At 39.5% G+C, this 22,511-nt stretch overlaps 1 protein-coding gene across 8 annotated transcripts in view; it reads right to left on the reverse strand.

The window, feature by feature from the left end:
• Positions 1-2,295: 2,295 nt before the first annotated feature.
• The window catches only part of LOC126237144 (protein phtf), a 209,223-nt gene continuing 189,007 nt past the window's right edge, over positions 2,296-22,511 (reverse strand). For 7 of the 8 annotated variants that reach the window (XM_049946983.1, XM_049946981.1, XM_049946979.1 and 4 more), the window contains 2 exons: positions 4,591-4,764; positions 2,296-3,129 (listed from right to left, as the gene is read on the reverse strand). The gene's annotated coding sequence lies outside the window, so the exon portion shown is untranslated. The remainder of the gene's footprint in view (positions 3,130-4,590; positions 4,765-22,511) is intronic. The other variant, XM_049946980.1, reaches the window with a different exon arrangement.

Below are 22,511 nucleotides of genomic sequence, written 5' to 3' on the forward strand. Positions count from 1 at the left end.
CACACACACACACACACACACACACACACAATCATTTACTGACGGTATAATGTAAATGGATAGATAAAAAAAAATCTACTCTTCAAGTGGCGGCAGGGGAACACACATACAAAAGGGTTAACTTTCACAAACTTTTGGAGCCAGTGGTTCCTTCTTCTGGCAAAAAGAGTTGAAGGGGAAGAAAGAGAGGTTATGAAAAAGGACAGGAGAGGTTTAGGGAAATGGATACAATTCATAAAAGTCACTCAGAACCCCAGGTCAGGAGAGACTTACCAGTCGGGATGTGTGTGTGTGTGTGTGTGTGTGTGTGTGTGTGTGTTTCCCGCCGCCACTTGATGAGTAGATTCTTTATCTATCCATTTACACTGTATCACTTATAGCAGTTCTTGAACCAACTGCGTGTATGAGATATTCGAAATAATGATTCAACATTACGGGAAAGATGTGTAGCCAGCGACAGTTCACAGCTTGAATTTTATGCTGCATTCTGCTCACTTAAGGGGACCTGCTCGTGAAGAGGTAGCATTTTCACCCCATACTTTCAGAGTGCACTTCTCTTCATATATAACCCTTCAGATGTTGGCGTTTTATGCCAGAACTGGATGACTATAGATTAAGTAGCAATATAAATTACATATATTTATCTATAATAGTATTAATTACTACAACAATTTGTTTATATGCTGAATTTGGAAGCCAAATTTAGGTTTCAGTGCCATTATGGGACATCATTTGTCTAATATCAATTAGACGTGTCAGGCCTCTCTCAACATTCATAGAATTATTTTATGCCTCGAATTTTCTATTTTGAAGCATGTCTGAGGGGGAAAAAAAAAAAAAAAAAAAAAAAAAAAAAAAAAAAAAAAAAAAAAACTGTTTCAGCTAATCATTAATTTTTTAAAGCAGAATGAGATTTTCACTCTGCAGCGGAGTGTGCGCTGATATGAAACTTCCTGGCAGATTAAAACTGTGTGCCCGACCGAGACTCGAACTCGGGACCTTTGCCTTTCGCGGGCAAGTGCTCTACCAACTGAGCTACCGAAGCACGACTCACGCCCGGTACTCACAGCTTTACTTCTGCCAGTACCTCGTCTCCTACCTTCCAAACTTTACAGAAGCTCTCCTGCGAAACTTGCAGAACAGCACTCCTGAAAGAAAGGATATTGCGGAGACATGGCTTAGCCACAGCCTGCAAGTTTCGCAGGAGAGCTTCTGTAAAGTTTGGAAGGTAGGAGACGAGGTACTGGCAGAAGTAAAGCTGTGAGTACCGGGCGTGAGTCGTGCTTCGGTAGCTCAGTTGGTAGAGCACTTGCCCGCGAAAGGCAAAGGTCCCGAGTTCGAGTCTCGGTCGGGCACACAGTTTTAATCTGCCAGGAAGTTTTAATTTTTTAAAGAATGACCATCAACAATGATATGTAGTATACTCCAAAAACAAATTATTGTAGAAACTGAACTGTTATACACAGATAAATACAATTTATACTGGTAGTTAACCTAATGTCATTCAGTGCTGGTATAAAACAACATCCTGTTTCTAGAATGAAATTTTCACTCTACAGCGGAGTGTGCGCTGATATGAAACTTCCTGTTTGTTACACATTCAAACTGTTGGATGTAAATGCTATCTGTTATCAAGCAGATTCCCTTAAAAAGCAACACATCCACCAAGCCCAACTTCTCTTGTTCTTTCTAACTTTATTCCATGTAAATGTAAAGGCAATAGATTTGCACCCACTTTCACTACTTCATGTTCATGCATTTTGTGGCAATAGTGTGGTTGTGTGAACACTTCTGGCCCAGAAATGTACTGCCATAAGTATTGCCGGACAATAGTGGCTGCTAATGCTGTATACATGTGGCTAAAATTAATGTGGCTGTAATGTTGTTGGACAACACTGTTGGATAAATAGTGGAGAAATATGGAATTTTTATGGCTCATGTAAACATACCTTTGGGTAGACAACAAAACATACTAGTTAATGGTTCATTATCTTTAAACATGGCATTTTAAGTGGAGAGATTCCTCAAATATTGCTATTTACTCAGATTGATACTAACGCAGTGGTATTCAACCATCTTTATGCAAATTACCTTATATTTAAACTGTAGAGAAGGCTCTCATACTGCCTTACTGCAACATTTTGCATAGGCTGGAGGGAGGGGTTTGTTCCACAATATCCATAGTGAATACTAGAATGGTGGGCAAAATCAGAACTCTCTGTGGTAATTACTGTGTCTGGCACAACAATTTGGCTATAGAACATTATTAAAGTAATATCAACATAAACACACAACTTCATAAATTTGTCTTTATTTAGCTGAATGTTTGATACAAACACTTTTAAGCAACTGAACATCACACAGATATTTCACTAAATACTTAAGATGTTCACTTTTGGAACACACAATTTCATAATCTTAACGAACATGACAATAGTTGTACACAAGGAAAAACTCCCAACCAATTAGGATTTCAGCTTCATGCATTCCACAAACAACAAAATAGCATACACAAATCCTGGCTGGTGTTTTTGAGCCTATTTAAAGCTGCGATACACTATTTAAAATGTATTAATTATCACATTGAGATCTCTTGGCATTATATGCCTCTTAGCTGCCACTTACAGTACCCTATTGCAATAAAATATGTACACATAGTATCTCATCATTGCAGATCTTATTCTATAGTCCCTAAAACATAAAATGAAACTCTACAAGTCAAGGTTACCAGTTAACACAGTACCAAGGAAGTACACATTTGTCAATCACTGTTCAAACAAAACCTATAAAAATCTGTGGTCTATCAGAGATAATTCATTTATATTGTGCCAACATGCCCAAGTTCCACTATTCCTATGTACAGAAAGCATTGAAGTTGATCAAATATAATAATGTCTGTGCAGAGTAGTACTGCCTTACCAATTTATTTATGCAGACATGCTATCATAATTGTCAATCACAATCAACTGCCTTACTAATTCATTTATGCAGCTATGCTATCATAATTGGTAGTCACAACCCTACACATTACAGTGTACTGATTTCTATCTGCTGTATTTTACGTAACAATAAATCCAGCAAATGACAGTTCTGATGTAAAGGACTTTCACTACATTTCTATTCCAGCACCTGGAATGAAATAAATATAAGATGTACATAAAAATGAAAAGAGATTCATTCATTACATTTCCAGAAAAACACCAATAACAACAAATACACATGCATGATTGGTAGTGAACATTTATATGGAATGTATTCCTTAATTTTGCAACATCCTATCCTTTGACAAATGCAAAAACAGAGCTAATAATGCTGAATTAAACTGAATGAAAAAAATTATTAATGAGTATCAACTTTATGAGAAGGAAAGTTGCTACTCACCACATAGCGGAGATGCTGAGTCGCAGATAGGCACAACAAAAAGATCTATTAATTGTGAGACACTTTTTGTTGGGCCTATATGTGACTCAGCATCTCCACTATATGGTGAGTAGCAACTTTGTTTCTCATAATATTGTTACCTTCCATCCTGGATTTTCCATAGTTTGATATTAACAAGAATTAACACCATTACTAGTTAGCATTATCAAGGTATTACATGCAATTATGAAAGACGGGATTTTTTTCTAGAGAACATTAATTATTTTATATGCTTTCAGAGATGTGATGGCCAAGTTCATTAGACAGGCTGGCCTCCATAATTGAACTAGTTAGGGGCTAGCAATATAATTTCTGCAGAAACAGGTTCACATTAAATAATTTATTCACTCTAAGACACATAACTAAGAAGGCATGGGAATTCAGCGAAGATGTCCATGTATTACAGCTAGATTTCAAACTGGTTTATCATACCTCAGTGAGTTAAAATGTACACAGACGGAACTTTATGTAGTATGAAGACACTTGTAAGAGAAACAGAATATTTTAAGGTGTATGAAGGACTGCGACAAGAGGATGCCATTTCACTTACATTATTTAACCTTGTATTAGGGAATATCGATAACAGAATTTAGTAAAACTAATACACAAGGGATCCAACTGAAGGGGGGTGAGCATTACTGGACTGGACTTCAAAGATGTAGTATTAGTAAGTGATTGAAAAACAGAATTAACCAGAATTATACAAAATTATTACAACAGCTGTAAAAACACAGCAACATTGTCAAAATGCTAAAGAAGATAAGGCTGAACTAGGCTAGGCTGGCCACATAACAAAAGTCATGGAGAATAGACAACCTATTATAGCTTTCTGCAGAATAATACAATTAGAGGAAGAGAAAGACCCAGAATTGAGGAGTGAGATAACAATGGTGAGTACACAGCTTGACTGAATATCAACATCAAACAGACAAACAGTGAAATGAAAGAGGCTCAAACAGCAGGTCTGTGGTCGATAAGGCCCTTGCCACATGTAAAGTACTACAAAATATTTGCTTTATACACTGAAGTATGAAATTAGAAACTCGCACAAATGCACAGCACTTCTATTTTAAATAAAAGTATCGAGTCGTTTATTAAGTTTCACACACAACTTAAGGCACGTAGTAAAGCAACAATCATACAAAACATGGAATACTGTGATACACTTACCAACTAAAAGTTTGTTTCCTTTTCTTTTGATTTCATTTGTTCTCGAACAAAGAAATGAAGTGTAAAACAAACCTAGTTCATGTCATACTCTGAAACTTTAAGCATTCTGCTAAGTCAGAGCAGTCTCCAATATTTTAAGAAACATTGCAACTGCACTCTTCCTGTATCCTCGTCCTGAAGAGGAATTAAATTTATTGTATATTCTACTAATTCCTGATTTTAACAAATATAGATGAAAATTATACTGGTCATCATTATGCAGAGGAAAAACAAATGTATACCAAATTGATTTACTTATGTGATATATATATATAGTAGCAGGTTCTTATTTCTACTAAAGATTCAATGCTACTCTAAGTGCCATCATAGAAAATTATCAGAGTTGTAATTGTTTGTGATCATTTTTTTAATTTCAATGTTATTGATATAATGTCCAACAAACCCAAAAATAACAACTGCATGTCACACAAAACATACAGGCAAGCAAACCCTCCTAAGTGCAAATTCACACAAAAACTTGCGAGAAAAATTGCATTTCACCCATTGCTATAGAATTAGGATAATTTATCTACGTAAGGCATGTCAACTAGTTTGTGGCCAGTGAAAAAACTGGTATGTAGAGATAACATGATTTTAAACTATTACCACGTTTGAACAGATATACTAAAATTAGTTTTTTTTATACTACCAGCCAAGCCTGGGTGAAGCACGAGGTTCATAGTTTACTTTGGTGTGGTATGTGTATGTAGATTACACAAACAGCTTATTACAATCTAGGCATATAAACAGATAAATTTACTGATCCTGTGTAAGAAATCTACACAAAGAAGAATAAAAATGCATGTAATTCTGGCACAAAATAATAAACTGGCACGTATGAATTCATCAAACACTTCAGTAAATTCCTTCCTGTTCAGGTAAGCCATACTGTTGCAGTATGCAAATGTAAAATAACCACAGCAAATAATCAGGATGCATAATTAAAAACAATAAGTTGGGCAGTACTGTAGTAGTTGGTCAATGCAACAAGCACTCGTAACATGAACAACTGCACCTTAAAAACTTTGAAATAACCTCACAGACACTACCCACAGCATGATCGCATATCTATACTAAGGAGAAAGGGCCTGCAAAACATTTATCCTTTTAAAGCAATAGATGCAAAATGATAACTGATAATTCCCAAGTAGGGTCAGACTGATTTTCAGAACCAACTCCACACCAAAAAGATAGCAATGTGTGTGCCTTATCTCAAAGAATTACTGCCTTTAGTATGATAAATTACTTTTTAACTGACATCACATCCATCACAGTGTTAGAAAAACAGCTGCCAGTTGTCCATCAGTTAAGGGTTGGTCTGGCAAGGAGTTAGCTGCTTGCGCATAGAAACGAGATTGTTGGTTTCTGCATCATCCACCACAGTAGCAGACATCAATCTTTCAACCAAGGGGATAGACAGTTCAAAATGCAGTGGCATCAGAAATTTTCAGTCAGTATTTTGGGCAGCAATAGGAGGACAGGTGATAGCAAAAACTTTCTGACAATCAGACTTTTGTACCAAAGCGCTAGATTCAATTTTGAAACTCTCTGCAGAGTTTTAGGAAGGAAAGCATAGGACATTGTAGATGGTAATTTGCATGTTGCATAAGTACCTTTAGCACTACAGTCCCACTGGTAATAGTCGATAGGAGAAGGCTGTGCATTACTACTCTGTTCTACCTTTTCCCTTCTCTTTCAGTACCTTTCATTCATTTTCAAAATTATGATCATGATCACCATCACACTAAACACACACTCATCACAGTCAATTATACTTAACGATCACACTCCAGACACAACACTGCTCTTGTAAAAGATAGGTGCTCAATAGGTGTGAATAAAGGGAAAGCATTTTGGAATTAAATGGCTGATCCTCCAAGAGATCGTAGCCAACAACGCCATAAAAACTTTACATTTGCCTGCTGCAATTACTGGTGGTTGAATACACTGCAGAGGCAGGGCTCAATTGTCCAACAGTTACAGTTGCTTGGCCTGTCAGCTGCTGTGCATTTCCCAAACACCACAAGAAAATGCACTGCCAATGGCTGACAGTTGGTAAATGGCAATGAGAATTCTAACTGGAGGAGTTCAATTTCAAGATGTGAAGTATCAACCATTATCTGGCAAAGCAAATGAGAGACCCAGCCATGCAACAGGAGGGGTAAAGTAGTAACAGAATTCTTTCAAGTGGAGTGCTGCCCACTTGTGACCGTGTGCTCCTGAAATATATGCTCACTTAGAACAAGAACAGACATGTGATGAATGGTATGTTTACCTTACTTTTGATGTTCAAGACATTTCATTTCACTACAAGTATCTCTAGAACCACCTTCCACAGCGATGTCTCTATCTTTCTCAGCTGTGTGTCGATTTCTTGTCTGCCATTTTACTAGCCAATTATTATTAATATATTTTAAATTTCCTTGTTTGCTGAAAGCATATTTCCTCCATTACACATCACACACTTTTTTAACACGACATGTAACTTTCCTCCAGTCCTATAATGCAACAGCAGCAAAACCATCAGCTTTGAGAGTGAAACACCTGAGATATTACATCTGCAGATCTTCTAAATCAGTGCTACAGAATTTAGACTGGGATGGCATGGTGGCATTCGGGTGGCAATACATCCACTTTCTTGCAACATTTTGTTTCTAGAATAAAGAGGAGAAAGTTGGTGTTCCAAGAGTTTGACTTTCCTTCAGTCTGGATCCATGTATTGTCACAAATCTTGACCTTGTCAGAGGTAAAAAAGTAAAAAACTCAGAAATTATTCTGAAACCACAACTATGAGCAGTCTGACAGAACCAGCCAGAACCTTGCAAGATCCTTTGAACAATTACATCCAAACATCTGATCTCCCAGTACTAAGGAACAAAAAAGTTTGTACATAAAAATAGAGGGAGGTGTGTTGTGTACATGACTACAGCCACACCAAACACAAACAGATGTCACAGGAGATGTTCTAGATGCTTCCAAATATGGTATGCTCCAAGAAATTAACATTTGTGGACAACACAAATATAGGTCCACCCATGAGCTGACAGAAAACAGGTCTAAAAGTAGCAAAGAGACAACACCCTTGTGTCACTTGTTGCCCGGTCTTGGACTGAAAACGCTATTAGCCTTGCCTTGGCATGCCACCATTGCTGACAAGATAAATTCTGAGGAATAGTGAGCCAACTTATATCAGCACGCATTCAATTAGCTGAGAGGACTTAGCCTTGATGTACTGCCTGGTGTGGTTCCATTATCATGAGCTCATTCTGACTGATTTCTACACTGCTTCCTTGAGACTGACACTAAGTTCCGTACTTTGAAATACCTTCAGTTTGCAGCCTGTAGCTGACTCTGTCCTCACTACACAGTGGAGTCTACCAATGCAACATTGCACGCTTGGCACATGTGTGGATGTGCTGTCCTGCACTGTGTGGGCTATCGGTGGCCACCACTGTCTTCCTGTTAGCTGCGGCCACTACACCACTGGCAGCAAGGCCCTGTTCATTGTTTGCTACCCGTTGCTGCCATCTGTTCTTGTCTTCACTGTGAGAGCCCAGATGTCAATGCTAAAGTCATTGCTACTTAACCGCAGCCATTTCCAAGCCGCCACCTAAACAAGAGTCATGCTGTCCACACTACCGCAACACCCTGCCACCGTCTCCTCATTACGCTACTAATACGAGTGTAGCTAGCCACTGCTTTAGCATCCTTATCACCAATCAGACAGTGAATGTACATGCCCACCTAGTGTAGTGTAGTGTAACGTATCACTTTGATGAACTTATGTGTTGCACAAGCATTTTTCAAACAAACGAATGATGATTGCCAATATAAGAAGTTTATTTTTGTAATATACAAGGTTATTCAAAAAGAATGCCACACGCAAACCAGCTGGTCTTCCGTTATTGAAATCACAGCATCAACAATGATATGTCGCAGACTCTCAAGACTATTAGTCATACAGGGGATGAAGATGTAGTCTTTTACGTAACCTCACAGTTAAGTCGTGAGGTGTGGAGACATGGGAGGTCAACGGCGATGAAGTTTATCTTCTACTCCTCCAGAGGAGAAGCAGAAGATGAACTTCATTACTGGTGGTCTCCCAGGTCTCCAGACGTCATGCTTTGTGACTTATCTGTGGGGGTTACATAAAAGACTGTGTTTTTATTCCCTTATGCCTTACACCCTTGAAAGTCTGCGACATCACATTGTTGAAGCTGTGAAATCAATTGCAAGAGACCAGCTAATTTTTTTATATTCATGCCGTGTAACATGAGATGGATGGACACAGCTTATCTGGAAGGAGGCTGGGACAATAATGAACATAGCACCACATTTGCTTTACCTGCAGGTCAAGCAGTTTTTTCTGTGTTGTCAGTTCCTGCCTTGGAGGAATGATGCATGCCATAGAGGAAGAGAAGTCGTGATAGTGCTTATGGTGTCATGAGGACAGGAGAAAATCTGGATTTATTTAAAAAAAAAAAAAAATAAAAGTTTTTGCAATGTTTCACACAATGCATCAACAATGTAATGCACAGATATTGTAAACAAGAATACAATAAACAAATTGTTGTTAATGATAAAACCACACATTTATTTTGAGATTTGGATGCTGGATTTGTATTCTTAACTTACAGAAGTAGCTAAGATTAAGTTGCAAAATCAATTGCTAGCACTGTGAATCAAGAATTTTGAAGAGGTTTAATTAGTCTATGAACTATTATTAAAGCCTTCAACTGCAATTACGACAGAAGAAATTAACTAATTAACTAGTTCACAAGCCAGAAGATTTCAACTACAGTGACGGCAGTAGAGTCCGTGCAGGATAATGTGGCTGATTTGTAGTGACCAATTTTCATCCAAAGCCCTGGGAGAGTTCATTTTTTTTTGTGGAAGGGGAGGACGACAGTGTTTGCAATCTTTTGGCCAGTCAGCGATGACAGAATCAAGGTGCATGCCCTGCAATTTTTCTCAAATGATTTTACAGAAACTATTTGGTAAAAAAATATTCATTTTTTCTTACTTATTGCTTTATATGTCAGGTTTATGACGATGTGCCCATCATTTCGTTAATCATCACAGTTATTGTAATATTTACATGAAAGTAACACACTGCATAAAATTCGAAAAAGAATGCAATAAAAAATACTGGTAGGTATGATTTTGCGTTTGGTGTAAATTATTTAATATGATGCTGCATATTACATTTAGCTAACATATGGAAAATTTCTTTAGATTTGATGTAGCACGCTTATTTGCAAATGCACCATGCCAGCAATAAAGTTGGAATGAAATATCCATGACATTCCTCATATTTCATAAACGGTTTGAGATATCGAAATGAGATTTCGGCAAATGATAGCATACAAAGATGAGAATATTTTACCATGTGGTTATTATGCAAAACTTCATTATCTACTGTAATACACCACTAAAAACAGACTTTTTCAATGAAAGAATGTAATTTCTAGATACTGGTGAAATGAGAAATGCTATGGGTTTTAGAAATATGCATATGAAGACATTACACATTTATTTTGTGCTCAGGATGTGGATTTTAATAAGTTACTGACCATCCTCAGTTCCTCACTTAACAAATTTAATAAAGCACTGTTTCAGGATTCTCTTGCAACTGCGTCTGCACGTTAGAGTGATGACACTGTGTAAATTACACTGTGTTTTGGCAAAAGAAGCAAATTTTAAGATGGCAACATGTGTCGGTTTTACTTAAAATTTGCCACTCATGATGCTTCTCTGAAAACTACAAATGGTTAACAGGCCAAGCGAAAATAAATTGCTGCATTTTCAGCAGAATTCTTTTTAGATACTAATCAAAGTGGAGGTGATAGATCTTTTGGATGGTCACCATGCACATGTGGGCGTGGAGGGGCTCCACTTAATATTTACAAAAATTCGAATGTAAGGCTTCAGTTTTAAGCGGCACTTCCCTTCCAACACTGGGCATTTCCCCTACAGCACCTGCCCGTAACCCCCACCACTACCACTTTCTCCACATATGCCCCGCTGACTGCGCATCAACTCGTCATGGTATTCTGCATGGCCTATCTACGGCGCATTCACAGTCAGCTACCTACTCACCGATCCAGCTTCCCATGCAGTGAGATCTTGGTGAGCTGTACACAACAGGAATCGACTGACTGGTTTCCTCCCTCCCTCTCTCTCTCTCTCTTCGTAAACCGCAAGTGATTTTCAAACCAGAGTTCGTCGGTGCACAACAGCAATGTACCTAGCCTTGTTATAATATTAAGCTGAGACCAATTAGACGTGTTATCGTAGACATTGCACGCCATGAATTTAGATGTCCTGGTATGGTTTAAAGCGTTTAGCGAACAAGTGGTCAATGATATAAAACTGAAATAAAAACACTAAAGCAGAATTAAGAACTGAAACATGCCACTAAAACAGCGTTTATTTTAGTCACAAAGGAAAAAGCAGGAGATAGAGAATAGCACCCCCCGTTAGTTATAGGTAAAACTTTCTACCTTACCGGATGAATTAAATTTGGTAATATTGAAACAGCATAATTTATTTCGAAAGGGAATAAATGAGCAGTTTAAAGAGGTGACCAAGGATTTCAAAAAATTAAAAGATTCTAATGAGCAGGAGTTTAAAACAATACACGATCAAATCTCAGGCACTCCACTGAGGTTGAGAGTGTTGGAACAAAACAAAGACTGAGATGTAGCCGCTATTTCAAGCTATACACTTGCTGCTTCAGAGCAGTGTGTAGCTGACCTAGTCAATAATAAAGTACGGGAAAAGATTGCATTGTCTGTAGATACACCTCATTCTAATGCAGAACCAGATGTAAAAGAGAGAGAACTACAGCAAATTTGGGACTAGTTAACTAAGACTAAACAGAAATTAAATGAAAGGAAGTTGAGTGCAAACAGTGGACTGTAAGCTGAGATGATCGAGGAATGGCAGCTAGGAAATGGAACTAGCTTGTCCAAACAATTTCCTAAATTTAAGCCATATGGGGAAGTTCACCACATGTATTTTTTCATGATTGTTTACTAAATCTTTAATTGAGTGATGGAATGATTCGAGGAGGATTCATTTCGCCTTAAGTTATTCAGAGGATGAATCGGCGGTGTGGTGAACTGGCCATGCTGAAGAATTTTTGTATTGGAACAATTTTCAGGAAGAATGTAAAAAGGAAAAATGATCTCCTAGTACTCAAGAAAAGTTAACACTTCAGCTTCTGGATCCACTATCTTAAAATAATATATATATCTAAAACAAAGATGATGTGACTTACTGAACGAAAGCGCTGGCAAGTCGATAGACACACAAACACACACACAAAATTCAAGCTTTCGCAACAAACTGTTGCCTCATCAGGAAAGAGGGGAAGGAGAGGGAAAGACGAAAGGATGTGGGTTTTAAGGGAGAGGGTAAGGAGTCATTCCAATCCCGGGAGCGGAAAGACTTACCTTAGGGGGAAAAAAGGACAGGTATACACTCGCGCGCACACACACACACACACACACACACACACACACATATCCATCCACACATATGTCTATGTGTGGATGGATATGTGTATGTGTGTGTGTGTGTGTGTGTGTGTGTGTGTGTGTGTGCGCGCGCGCGCGCGCACGAGTGTGTACCTGTCCTTTTTTCCCCCTAAGGTAAGTCTTTCCACTCCCGGGATTGGAATGACTCCTTACCCTCTCCCTTAAAACCCACATCCTTTCGTCTTTCCCTCTCCTTCCCCTCTTTCCTGATGAGGCAACAGTTTGTTGCGAAAGCTTGAATTTTGTGTGTGTGTTTGTGTGTCTATCGACTTGCCAGCGCTTTCGTTCAGTAAGTCACATCATCTTTGTTTTAGATATATTTTTCCCACGTGGAATGTTTCCCTCTATATATATATATATATACAAAGATGATGTGACTTACCAAACGAAAGCGCTGGCACGTCGATAGACACACAAACAAACACAAACATACACACAAAATTCAAGCTTTCGCAACAAACTGTTGCCTCATTTGTGTGTATGTTTGTGTGTCTATCGACGTGCCAGTGCTTTCGTTTGGTTAAGTCACATCATCTTTGTTTTTAGATATATTTTTCAAACAAAGTTGATGTGACTTACCGAACGAAAGCGCTGGCGGGTTGATAGACACACAAACAAACACAAACACACACACACAAAATTCAAGCTTTCGCAACAAACTGTTGCCTCATCAGGAAAGAGGGGAAGGAGAGGGAAAGACGAAAGGATGTGGGTTTTAAGGGAGAGGGTAAGGAGTCATTCCAATCCCGGGAGCGGAAAGACTTACCTTAGGGGGGAAAAAAGGACAGGTATACACTCGCACACACACACATATCCATCCACACATATACAGACACAAGCAGACATATATATATATACAAAGATGATGTGACTTACCAAATGAAAGTGCTGGCAGGTCGACAGCCACACAAACAAACACAAACACAAAATTCAAGCTTTCGCAACAAAAGAGGGATCCCTCTTTCCTGATGAGGCAACAGTTTGTTGCGAAAGCTTGAATTTTGTGTGTATGTTTGTGTGTCTGTCGACCTGCCAGCACTTTCATTTGGTAAGTCACATCATATATATGTGTGTGTGTGGCTCTTAACAAGGTCTAAATATTTAGACTGTACGCAAGAAGAGTGTCATTAAGGTTACGGTGCACAGGTTACAGTGTCATATAAGGAAAGAGTTTTGTACGTGAGGGGGGGGGGGGGCTGTCAACTGTAAATGACCTGTCGACATCTACTGACGGTTCAGATATGTTAAATACAGAACGTGGAGATTAAACATCAGGAGAAATCCATCAAACATGAATGTAACTCGTATCCACCATGGTTCCAAAGAGAGTGAAAGCAAATACTGTAAAGTAAGGATGCAAAATACCAATACGCAAAGTAATCTTGGGAGTAACCATCTTGGGAGTCACCCCTCCACTGGAATCAAACAGAAGAATATGTCCGAACGTCAAGTGCAGAAATCTGAACATTTCCATTTTGTAGTATCCACAGCTTACCCGTTATCTTCAAACGACACTATGTAAACTCAAATAGCAACAGTGAACTAGGAATAAAAAATGAAGCAACAGTTAACTACAAATAAAAAATGAAAATAAGTAAATAAACTCACAGCAATCGGAATACAAACATGCAAAGCAAAACCACTATGAACTTATGCACCAGCCCAATAACAATGAACTGACCTCTATCAATTATGACACATCATTTTTGTATTTTGTCCTTACCGATGTTCATGCAATATTCCACATGATGTAACAACTTTGTAATGCACTGTTATTGTAAACGAGAATAGAATTACGAGAAGTTGTTGACGAGAAGCCTTGCATTTATTTTGAGAGATGGATGTTGGATTTGTACTCTTAACTTCAGCACATTGAGAAAAGGAGTTTGATCAGAAGACGTTGGCAAATGCATTGAAATAATAATGTGAGTGAGATTAAATAACAGGAAGTCTTAGCTTCTGATCAGATTTTACTTCGCCACCTGTTAATCATGGTGAACAACATTGCACTATCAGCCAGACAGAGTAGGAATTCTCTCCTGTAGGGCTTGTTTTTTATTTTCTGTTTTCCTTTGATCCATTATTGTTAACTATTAGGTCCCCTTCTGCAGTAACCATGCCTCCAAAGATGCTTCCTAAAGCAGACAATGCCTCAGAGAATAACAACCATTAAATGGTTGGACCCTTGCAGCAGCAAATTCACAAACTTATCATGGGCAAAAACACTGAGTTGGAAGATCAGTATAATAAACTGCAAAACCAAGAATCCACACAGAAAGTAGATTTCAATGTTCAAGCTACGCTCATGAAGTTAAAGGAACTGAAACCAGCTCACCTGCTACACCGTCTACCTTTCCAAGTAGCTTTCCTGCAGTTAATTTTACCCCTTTGTTCTCGGGAAACCTTGAGAAAATGTGGATACATTTTTGCAAAATGCCCATGATATGGACCACAAATGTGCATTGCCAGACAATTTTTAGTCAAACGTGGCATGATTGAAGTTGACCGGGGATGCACCTGCCGATGTATTCAACTGACATTTTTAAAAATGCTGAAAGATTTGAATCGCTGACAAAAGGTTTAACGTGAGGTTTTAGTTACTACTGTGAAAAACTGTCCACCTTTAGACAGAGATCGAGGGAAGATTTTGAATAATTTGTGGACCACATGAGAACTATGTCAAACAAGACATATACCCCTGGTCAGGATATCACACAAAACTATATGCTTCTAGAAGAAGGGATGCATGTGCAACTGATCTTTTATGTTCACTTCATGAGGCAGTTCATTTGGCATTATTACGTGAAAGACAAATTTGTTGCAGCCCAGGCATGCAACAGTGAGTTGCATTGTGTATTTACTAGTGAGTCAGTTTGCTGCTGATGTAGGCAAGCCTATCATACGGCCAATAAAGCATGGCTCCTTACCTTACTGCCCTAACAGCTGGGACTTTTGGCATTTGGGATTGCACTGCCCACAGCATCATACAGGTAAATCTGTGACCACAGTGGTCAATCCTGTGCCCGGGAAAATGCACGCTTTCATCACGGAGATGTCAGGAACAGCCACCCAACGTAGCCCCCGGTAAAGAGATGGTGAATGTGAATGGAGAAATGAAAGAAAAACTGTTCTGGATTTTTAGTACATATGGGTGCCCAAGCAAGTTAAGTTTTTCTTTCTCCTGGAGACAAGCGTCCATTAAGACTGCTCCACTTTCTTATTAGTGGTTTATGTAGTGAAGTGACAAATCCCACATAGTTAGCTAATAACTGATGCAACTTTTTATGAGTTTGAGATGGAAGCTATAAAGCAGAGAAGGGTTGAATTTAACGTCATACTAGAAATGATTTCCTGCGCCGGTTTCAGGGCATGACTGATTTCCGGTCACCCATTGTCAAATTCGGTGAAGCAATTCATTATTTTCGCAGCAACAGAACCTCACAGGTGCGAGGAAATCTGGGAAAGGGGACACTGTGTATCTTGCCGTTAAAGGCAGCCTCTCTTGTGAAAGTAAATAGTGGCACTGGAAGAATTCTCTGGTTGACAGTCAAAATGAAGGAGTCTAAAAGGATCATATTTTTGGTTGATCCATTCTGCCAAAATGATAATACTGACAGAGTACAGGCGTACATGAGATGAGGCCTGTGTAGAGCAGGAACGTTGGGAAAAAATGTGAGAATTCTGGCGTATCTGGACAATTCTGAAGTACAAAGCATAGTAGTGATACACATACTGGCCAGTATGCAAAAAGTAACCGAGTGTGAAGATTGCTTATCGGAAGAGAGGATTAAGAAAGGAGAGAAATTATTAGCAATCCGAAAACTGTACACAATCACAACACCACTTAAGCAGCAATTGCAAAACTCATCACATTTGGCCAATTCCATGCAGAGTTTGCTATATCCTGTTTTAGAGGACTATTTGTGGTTATTTGAAGAGAGGCAATACTTGCCGGCTACTGATCATGTATACCATGAAATTTTCCTACTGGAAATGCAACGTCAACTGTCCAGATATTGTATTGAATTTTGTATAAATTACAATCTGTTGTGGAAGAAAGAATCCAACAACAACTTGATGCAGGAATTATTCAACCATCAGCTAGCCCCTGGCTGAGACCAACTGGAATTGCACTTAAATCAATTCACAGCGAGAAGACCTATCACCTGCATGTAGACATGGGGCAGTAAATTCGCTTAAGACCCGTGGCGACTATTCCTTGACAAGTACTAATGAAGCATTGGACAGATTAGGCAACTGTTCCACTACTCTTGAGATGCGTATGGGCTATTTTAATGTTCCAATAGCCCCTCTGGTCTAGCCAAAAACAAGCTTTCATTGTGCCATCTGGCTTGTACGAGTTTTTGCAGATGTCTTTTGGCCCTAGAAACACACTCGCCAATTTAAGAGATTTGCTGATTTACTGTTACAAGGCTTGAAACCCACAACCTGTTCGGGTTATTTAGATGACTAAGTGTTCTCCTGAATCATCAAAGGAGTATGCAGAACAACTGAGAAATGTATTGACTAGGCTATAGAATGTGCAGTTAACTTTGAAATAGGAAAAAATGCTCCTTTGCAGAGTTGCAAGTTCATTACTTGGGACACTATTATCTCCGACAGGGTAAAGCTTGACCCACAACTGACAGATGCCATAGATAATTTCCCTGCTCCTACAAACGTAAAGGAATTGCAAAGCTTCCTCAGGTAGGAATTTATTACTATTGATTTGTTAAGGATTATGCTACTGTGACTAAATCCTTACTCAGATTGTTGAAGAAAGGAGTAACTTCTAATGGTCTGCAGAAAGTGAAAATTCTAAATAAAAATGTAAGTGTAGGCTTCTGCAGCCGTTGTCACAATCAATAAAATTCTTCTGGGTCAGTAATTGCATTGGCAATGTGTAAAACTTCTGACTTTTCAGCCACTATTAGAAGTGGCCTTCCTCGAAGAAGGCCACTTTGCAATAGTGGCCAAAACATTGGAAGTTTTACACACTGACAATTCTGTGTAAAAATTTAAAGAGGCAATGAAAAGTTCACTCTTACTTATACATCCTCACTCTGAGAAGCTGTTTATAATCTCCTGTGATGCCATGGACTTTGCCATAGGCGTCTGGAAAAGTGCACTAGAATGCCAATGCCCTCAAGTGCTGCAAGCAGATTAAGTGTTATCATCAGAATTAAAAGACATACAGAGTACCCATATTGCCAACAGTATGCCACGCTGCCTGAATTTGTGTCTCAAGATGGTATCTTGTACTGCAAAATTGCTTTTTGGAAATCTGTTAGAAATATCAAAGTAGCTCCAAACCCGAATCATTGGTTAATGATGTCATGGCATACAAGTTTGTCATAGCATCAAACGGATTACAAATGCTCGCATTGTTATCTGCTATTGGTGGCAGGGCCAGCTCCATAACGTCAACAAGTACATATGCCCATGCTTGCCATGCACCCAGATGTCACACCCAATGCGGCTGCAAATTCCTTCGGAGAGTTTATTGGAAGTTTCCAGAGCATTTGAAACTGTAGTACTGAACATAATGGGAGCATTCTCCCAAACCCAGCAGAAGAATAGGTATATACTGTCAATAACTGATCACTTTCCCGATACCTAATACAATGCCAATTGCTGATGTGAAGCAAATAATGTGTCGAAGGCATTTGTAAACCACCAGGTACTACCATTTGGCAGTCCTGATGTCATCTTAACTGATCAGAGAGAACAACTTTAATGTCATTATTTGCCAAGTGTGTAAACTGCTTGGAATTAAAAGTGGACGACTACCTCCTTCAGTCCAAACGCTAATGACCGTATTGAGCGAGTTCATACAACCATCTATCAAACACTGTATTACTGTGTTACGTGAACAGAACACATTCTCTTCAGCCTGGCATGTCCCATTCATCCTACCTGCTGACAATAGCAGAATTCACACGTCCACTGGACAGACTCCTTACAAGATAGTTTACAGCCTTCCCATGAGCTCCCCCTTTGAAACAAACACACTACCACCGGGCATAGACCCAAAGGAGATGCAGAGCTTGGCATACAGACTTAAAACAATCTGGTGCCAAGTACGACTTAATAACATTAAAGCTACAGTCAAACAGTTGTAGAGAAGGAATAAAGAAGCAGTACTACCCCCGTATCAGCCAGGTGACTGTCTATTACTGTGCAATCTTGCAATCGAGAAGGGAAAGACAATTAAGTTTACTCCCCCTTTTTAATGTCCTTACCAGATCATATGTTTAATCTCGCAATCAATGCAGAGTTACAACTAATCAAATACCCTGTGAGTGTTCACTTTGACAGCCTAAAATCTTATCAGGGAATGCCTCAGCCTGTTGCTCTCATAAGAGCCACCCAGAAACAAGCCATATGCTGTTAGAACACAACTTAGTTTCTGTCATGGCCAAGATATCCTCTCCATTCTCGGTACCTATAAACACTATGGTCAGAGTTGTGCCGATGGACTATTCTTAAACAGTTACAACAGTTCTTCCTATTTCACTTCCCTGTTGTAATCTATTCTACTCTCTGTCATAATCCGCAGGACATTGTTTTATCAGAGGTCTCCATTGAAGTGACACAATTTCCTAATTGCTGGGGATGTAGGATAAAGCAATTTCTCTTCTTTCCTAGAAGCAATTGTTTCATCAGCTGCAGGAACAGGGTTATAGTTCTGATAGCCAATGTGTAGCATTTTATGCAATGTTTAATAAATGTCGGCTAGTACCTACCTCATATCCATCGAATTGATCATCCTTACATAGATAATACAAAGTCACTAGAATAATGCACACAACATTGTATACACTTTTATTTCCATTTGTCTCTTCCTTTATATTCTGTGGTGAACTGTCATTACGAGCTTAGTCTGTAGACTCACCTACAGCGAAGAAAGCCATACTAGTCAAACCTTGGGACGAGGACTGGAAACTGTGGCTTCAGCTGTTGAGGTCCACTCAGATGGGTGCATTGCTGCCTACTCACTATGCTGCTACCACCGTTCTACAGCTGTAGCTTAGAAAAACTACTACCCTTTGCCCCACAGTAGTCATTACCCCTAGGTGCATTTTGCAAATGCTTTGCAAAAATGTGTTGATCTCACAAGGTTTTTCCGCAAATGGTCGAATGAGAAACAACCATCAATAAAGTTACCTACAATAACCAGGTGCCATCCTCATTCTCCCATTTTTGAGCTGCCAATTCTAGGGACCCTACAAAATCACCCCACTGACGACCTTCTGTTAGCGCAAACTGCTGTCTATTACTTTGGCAGGAATGTTTAGTTATAATGCTGATTGATGAAGTTTCAGGATCACAGCCGAATTATCTTGAGTTCTTGCTACTATATTTTGGCTGGCAAAACGGAAACGCATGCATATTGGCAGCAGTCACAGGAGCATCCTCTATCGAAATCCGCAACCTTTGGAAATACTGTTCTATCTGTGGCGTGCAAGAGCAAGCATAACAGTGAAAACTACATATCCGCCCTCTGTCTGAATGTGGGCTTGTGTCGCTAAAAACAAATGTCAGATTATGAATAAACTCTCTTACAGAAATCACTGGGTCCCAAGCCTTGTCCAGTTGATCTCCACAGATTCTTCAATTACTGAATCCCAAAAAGTTCTCGCTGGGACTAAGATTTTCGTGGCAGAAAAATCCATAGTGCGTCCTGTGGTAACACAATGCTCAGCTACGGCTGACTTACTGGGCTGCGAAAGGCAAGTGTGGCGTTCATGTTCAACACACCTCATGCACTGTGTGTGTCGTCTGAGACACTGGCAAGGAGTTTTGTAGATCCCAGCCTTCCACAGACCCAGATCTGCGAGAAGGGCACTTATCTTCGCCGGTGGCCAAAGATTACTTTAACTTGATGTTTTCTTAGGATCCTGCCTACTTTAGATGAAAGGTTGCCGACATATGGAAGGAACGCTCTAGACTTGAACACTCCTTATCTTCTTGATATTGTGGATGGTCATGTTTCTTCCTTCTTAGCACTGTGCAATCTGATGAGGAGAGTAACCATTACCACTGAACACTGACTGTAGATATTCCAACTCTTTGTAAGGCTGTCTCCATCAGAAACAACATGAGCTCAGTGCACCAAAGTTCTAAGGATGCTGGTAGTTTGTGAAGGGTGATGGCAACTCAATGCTTCCAGGTAAAGAATGCCCGAATGACCCATCCACCCTCCTTGTAACCAAGACGTCCATAAATGGCAAGCAACCATTCTTCTCTATTGCCATCGTAAACTGAATGTTCTTGTGGATTGCATTCAGATGTCGTAAGAAAAGTGACAGTTCTTCTTGACCATGGGGCCACACTACAAAAGTGTCATCTACATATCACCAGAAGACTCTCGGTTTTAAGTTCTGCCGAACCAAGTGCCCTTTCTTTTTTACGGAAGACTTTGAAGAAAATGAGTTGAACATGAATGCCAAACTCACCTTTTGTAGCCCAGTAAGTCGGCTGTAGCTGAGCATTGTGTTACCACAGGTCATGCTATGGATTTTTCTGCCACAAAAATCTTGGTCCCAATGAGAACTTTTTGGGATTCAGTAACTGAAGAATCTGTGGGGATACGCCTAGCACAAAATCTTATAAATCGTGACGGCGGTTTTCAACCGGACAAGGCTTGGGATTCAGTGATCTCTAATTTCTTCTGAGAGAAGACAGTTTCTTCATAATGACACGTCTGGCGACATCTGACGTAGGGCCGACATGTAGTTTTCACCATTACGCATGCGCCTGCACACCACAGACAGAACAGTGTTTCCAGAGGGTGCGGATTTTGATAGAGGGCACTCCTGTGACTGCTGCCAATGCGCAAGCGCTTCCGCGCAAATTTTTTGCTATAAAGCTGACGCCAGGAACTTGCAGTCTCCAGTGATGGACACTCACCTGAAGATGGCTGGATGATTGCCCGCCAAAATACTGTGGCAAGAAGTCAAAGATGATGCAGCTGATATCCCGAAACCTCATCGAACATTCAGTACACCAGGAAAGCTTCAAAAATTACATAATGCAGATTGTTTTAAGCTGGTGTTATTATTGCCTTGGTTACAGATTCAGGTACAATTTACCTGAATTTTCATACAGCTGAAATTCTGGTGTGCCAATAAGAACTTTTACTCTCCGCCCTTGAATTTCTTTTAGAGATGCACTGGCTTACACCAGCCAGCCATTTAGAGTAGCAAAAAGGGACCCGTACTTGAACTTCCTCTAAAGCATATGTAATGATGGCAGCATAATACAAAATTACTTTGAACAATATAGTAACTAGTGTGATAATTATTATATGATGCATTAGGTATTTTAATATTTTGTATGTACTGTATGATCATTCTAATGTGTGCTGTGTAACTCCCTTCCAAATACCCCATGCTACGAACTATACTGTTCCATTAAGCCCACCCAGATACTGCCTATTCTTCTTAACCTTCTCATAAAAGAGTTGCCTGCCATTTGCAACTATGGGTTCATGCACCTGATTTTCCCATTCTGCCTTTTTAGCAGTGCAAGAATTCAGTCCAGTTCACACTTCAGTGAGCATCCCCCTTGGAAGTGGATGTATGACTCCAACTCTACTACAGGCTTAAAGAGCCTTTTTGCTACACCGTTTTTATAACTTGACAAGGTGTTCAGACTTATGTATATTCGCAACTCAAAGGCTAGTTTGTGGGATACATACACTGCAATTTTTTCCCCCCACTGAACTGAGTGTCAGTGTAAAAGGCTAGCACCCCAGACAACTGCCTCACACTACACACACCCCTTGCCAATGGGTGAACGAAAGGTTTGTTGATGTAATTCCGAGGGATTGGCAGAGTTGCTTAGCATTGTATACAATTATTGTTCGCGTCATGTAAGAAGGTGGCCCAATTTTCAGCTGTTCAGCGCATCCCCCTCCACTAGCCACTGGTGGCCAATAATATTCATTCTCTTTCCAAGCGGCTAGCAGAGAGTTACAGCTAGAGAGCGAGAATCTTGCTCCTACATGCTGCACTGTTGCCGCACTTCGCAACAACCAAATTATTCATCCAACTTACAGTTTTTTTGTTTCCTTTTTTTTCTTCTTGCAGCAGTATAGCTGTGAATGCGTAACTTGTAAATGTTGAAATGCGATTAAAAAATAGTCAGGTGATGGCAATAAACGTAAAGTGCTTCACAAGCAGGTGAGGCGGACTATTTACCGCATTTACAACTTTTTCAAACGTGAATTTAAAAGCATGTCTCTTACTGTTGACATTGGAAAACACAAGAACGGACTCCAGAACCACGAGGTGTCAGCCAAGAGAACTGTAGAGGAAAGTGCCAGAGCAGTAGCAA

The sequence above is a fragment of the Schistocerca nitens genome, chromosome 2 (assembly GCF_023898315.1).
Source record: "Schistocerca nitens isolate TAMUIC-IGC-003100 chromosome 2, iqSchNite1.1, whole genome shotgun sequence".
Lineage (NCBI taxonomy): Eukaryota > Metazoa > Arthropoda > Insecta > Orthoptera > Acrididae > Schistocerca > Schistocerca nitens.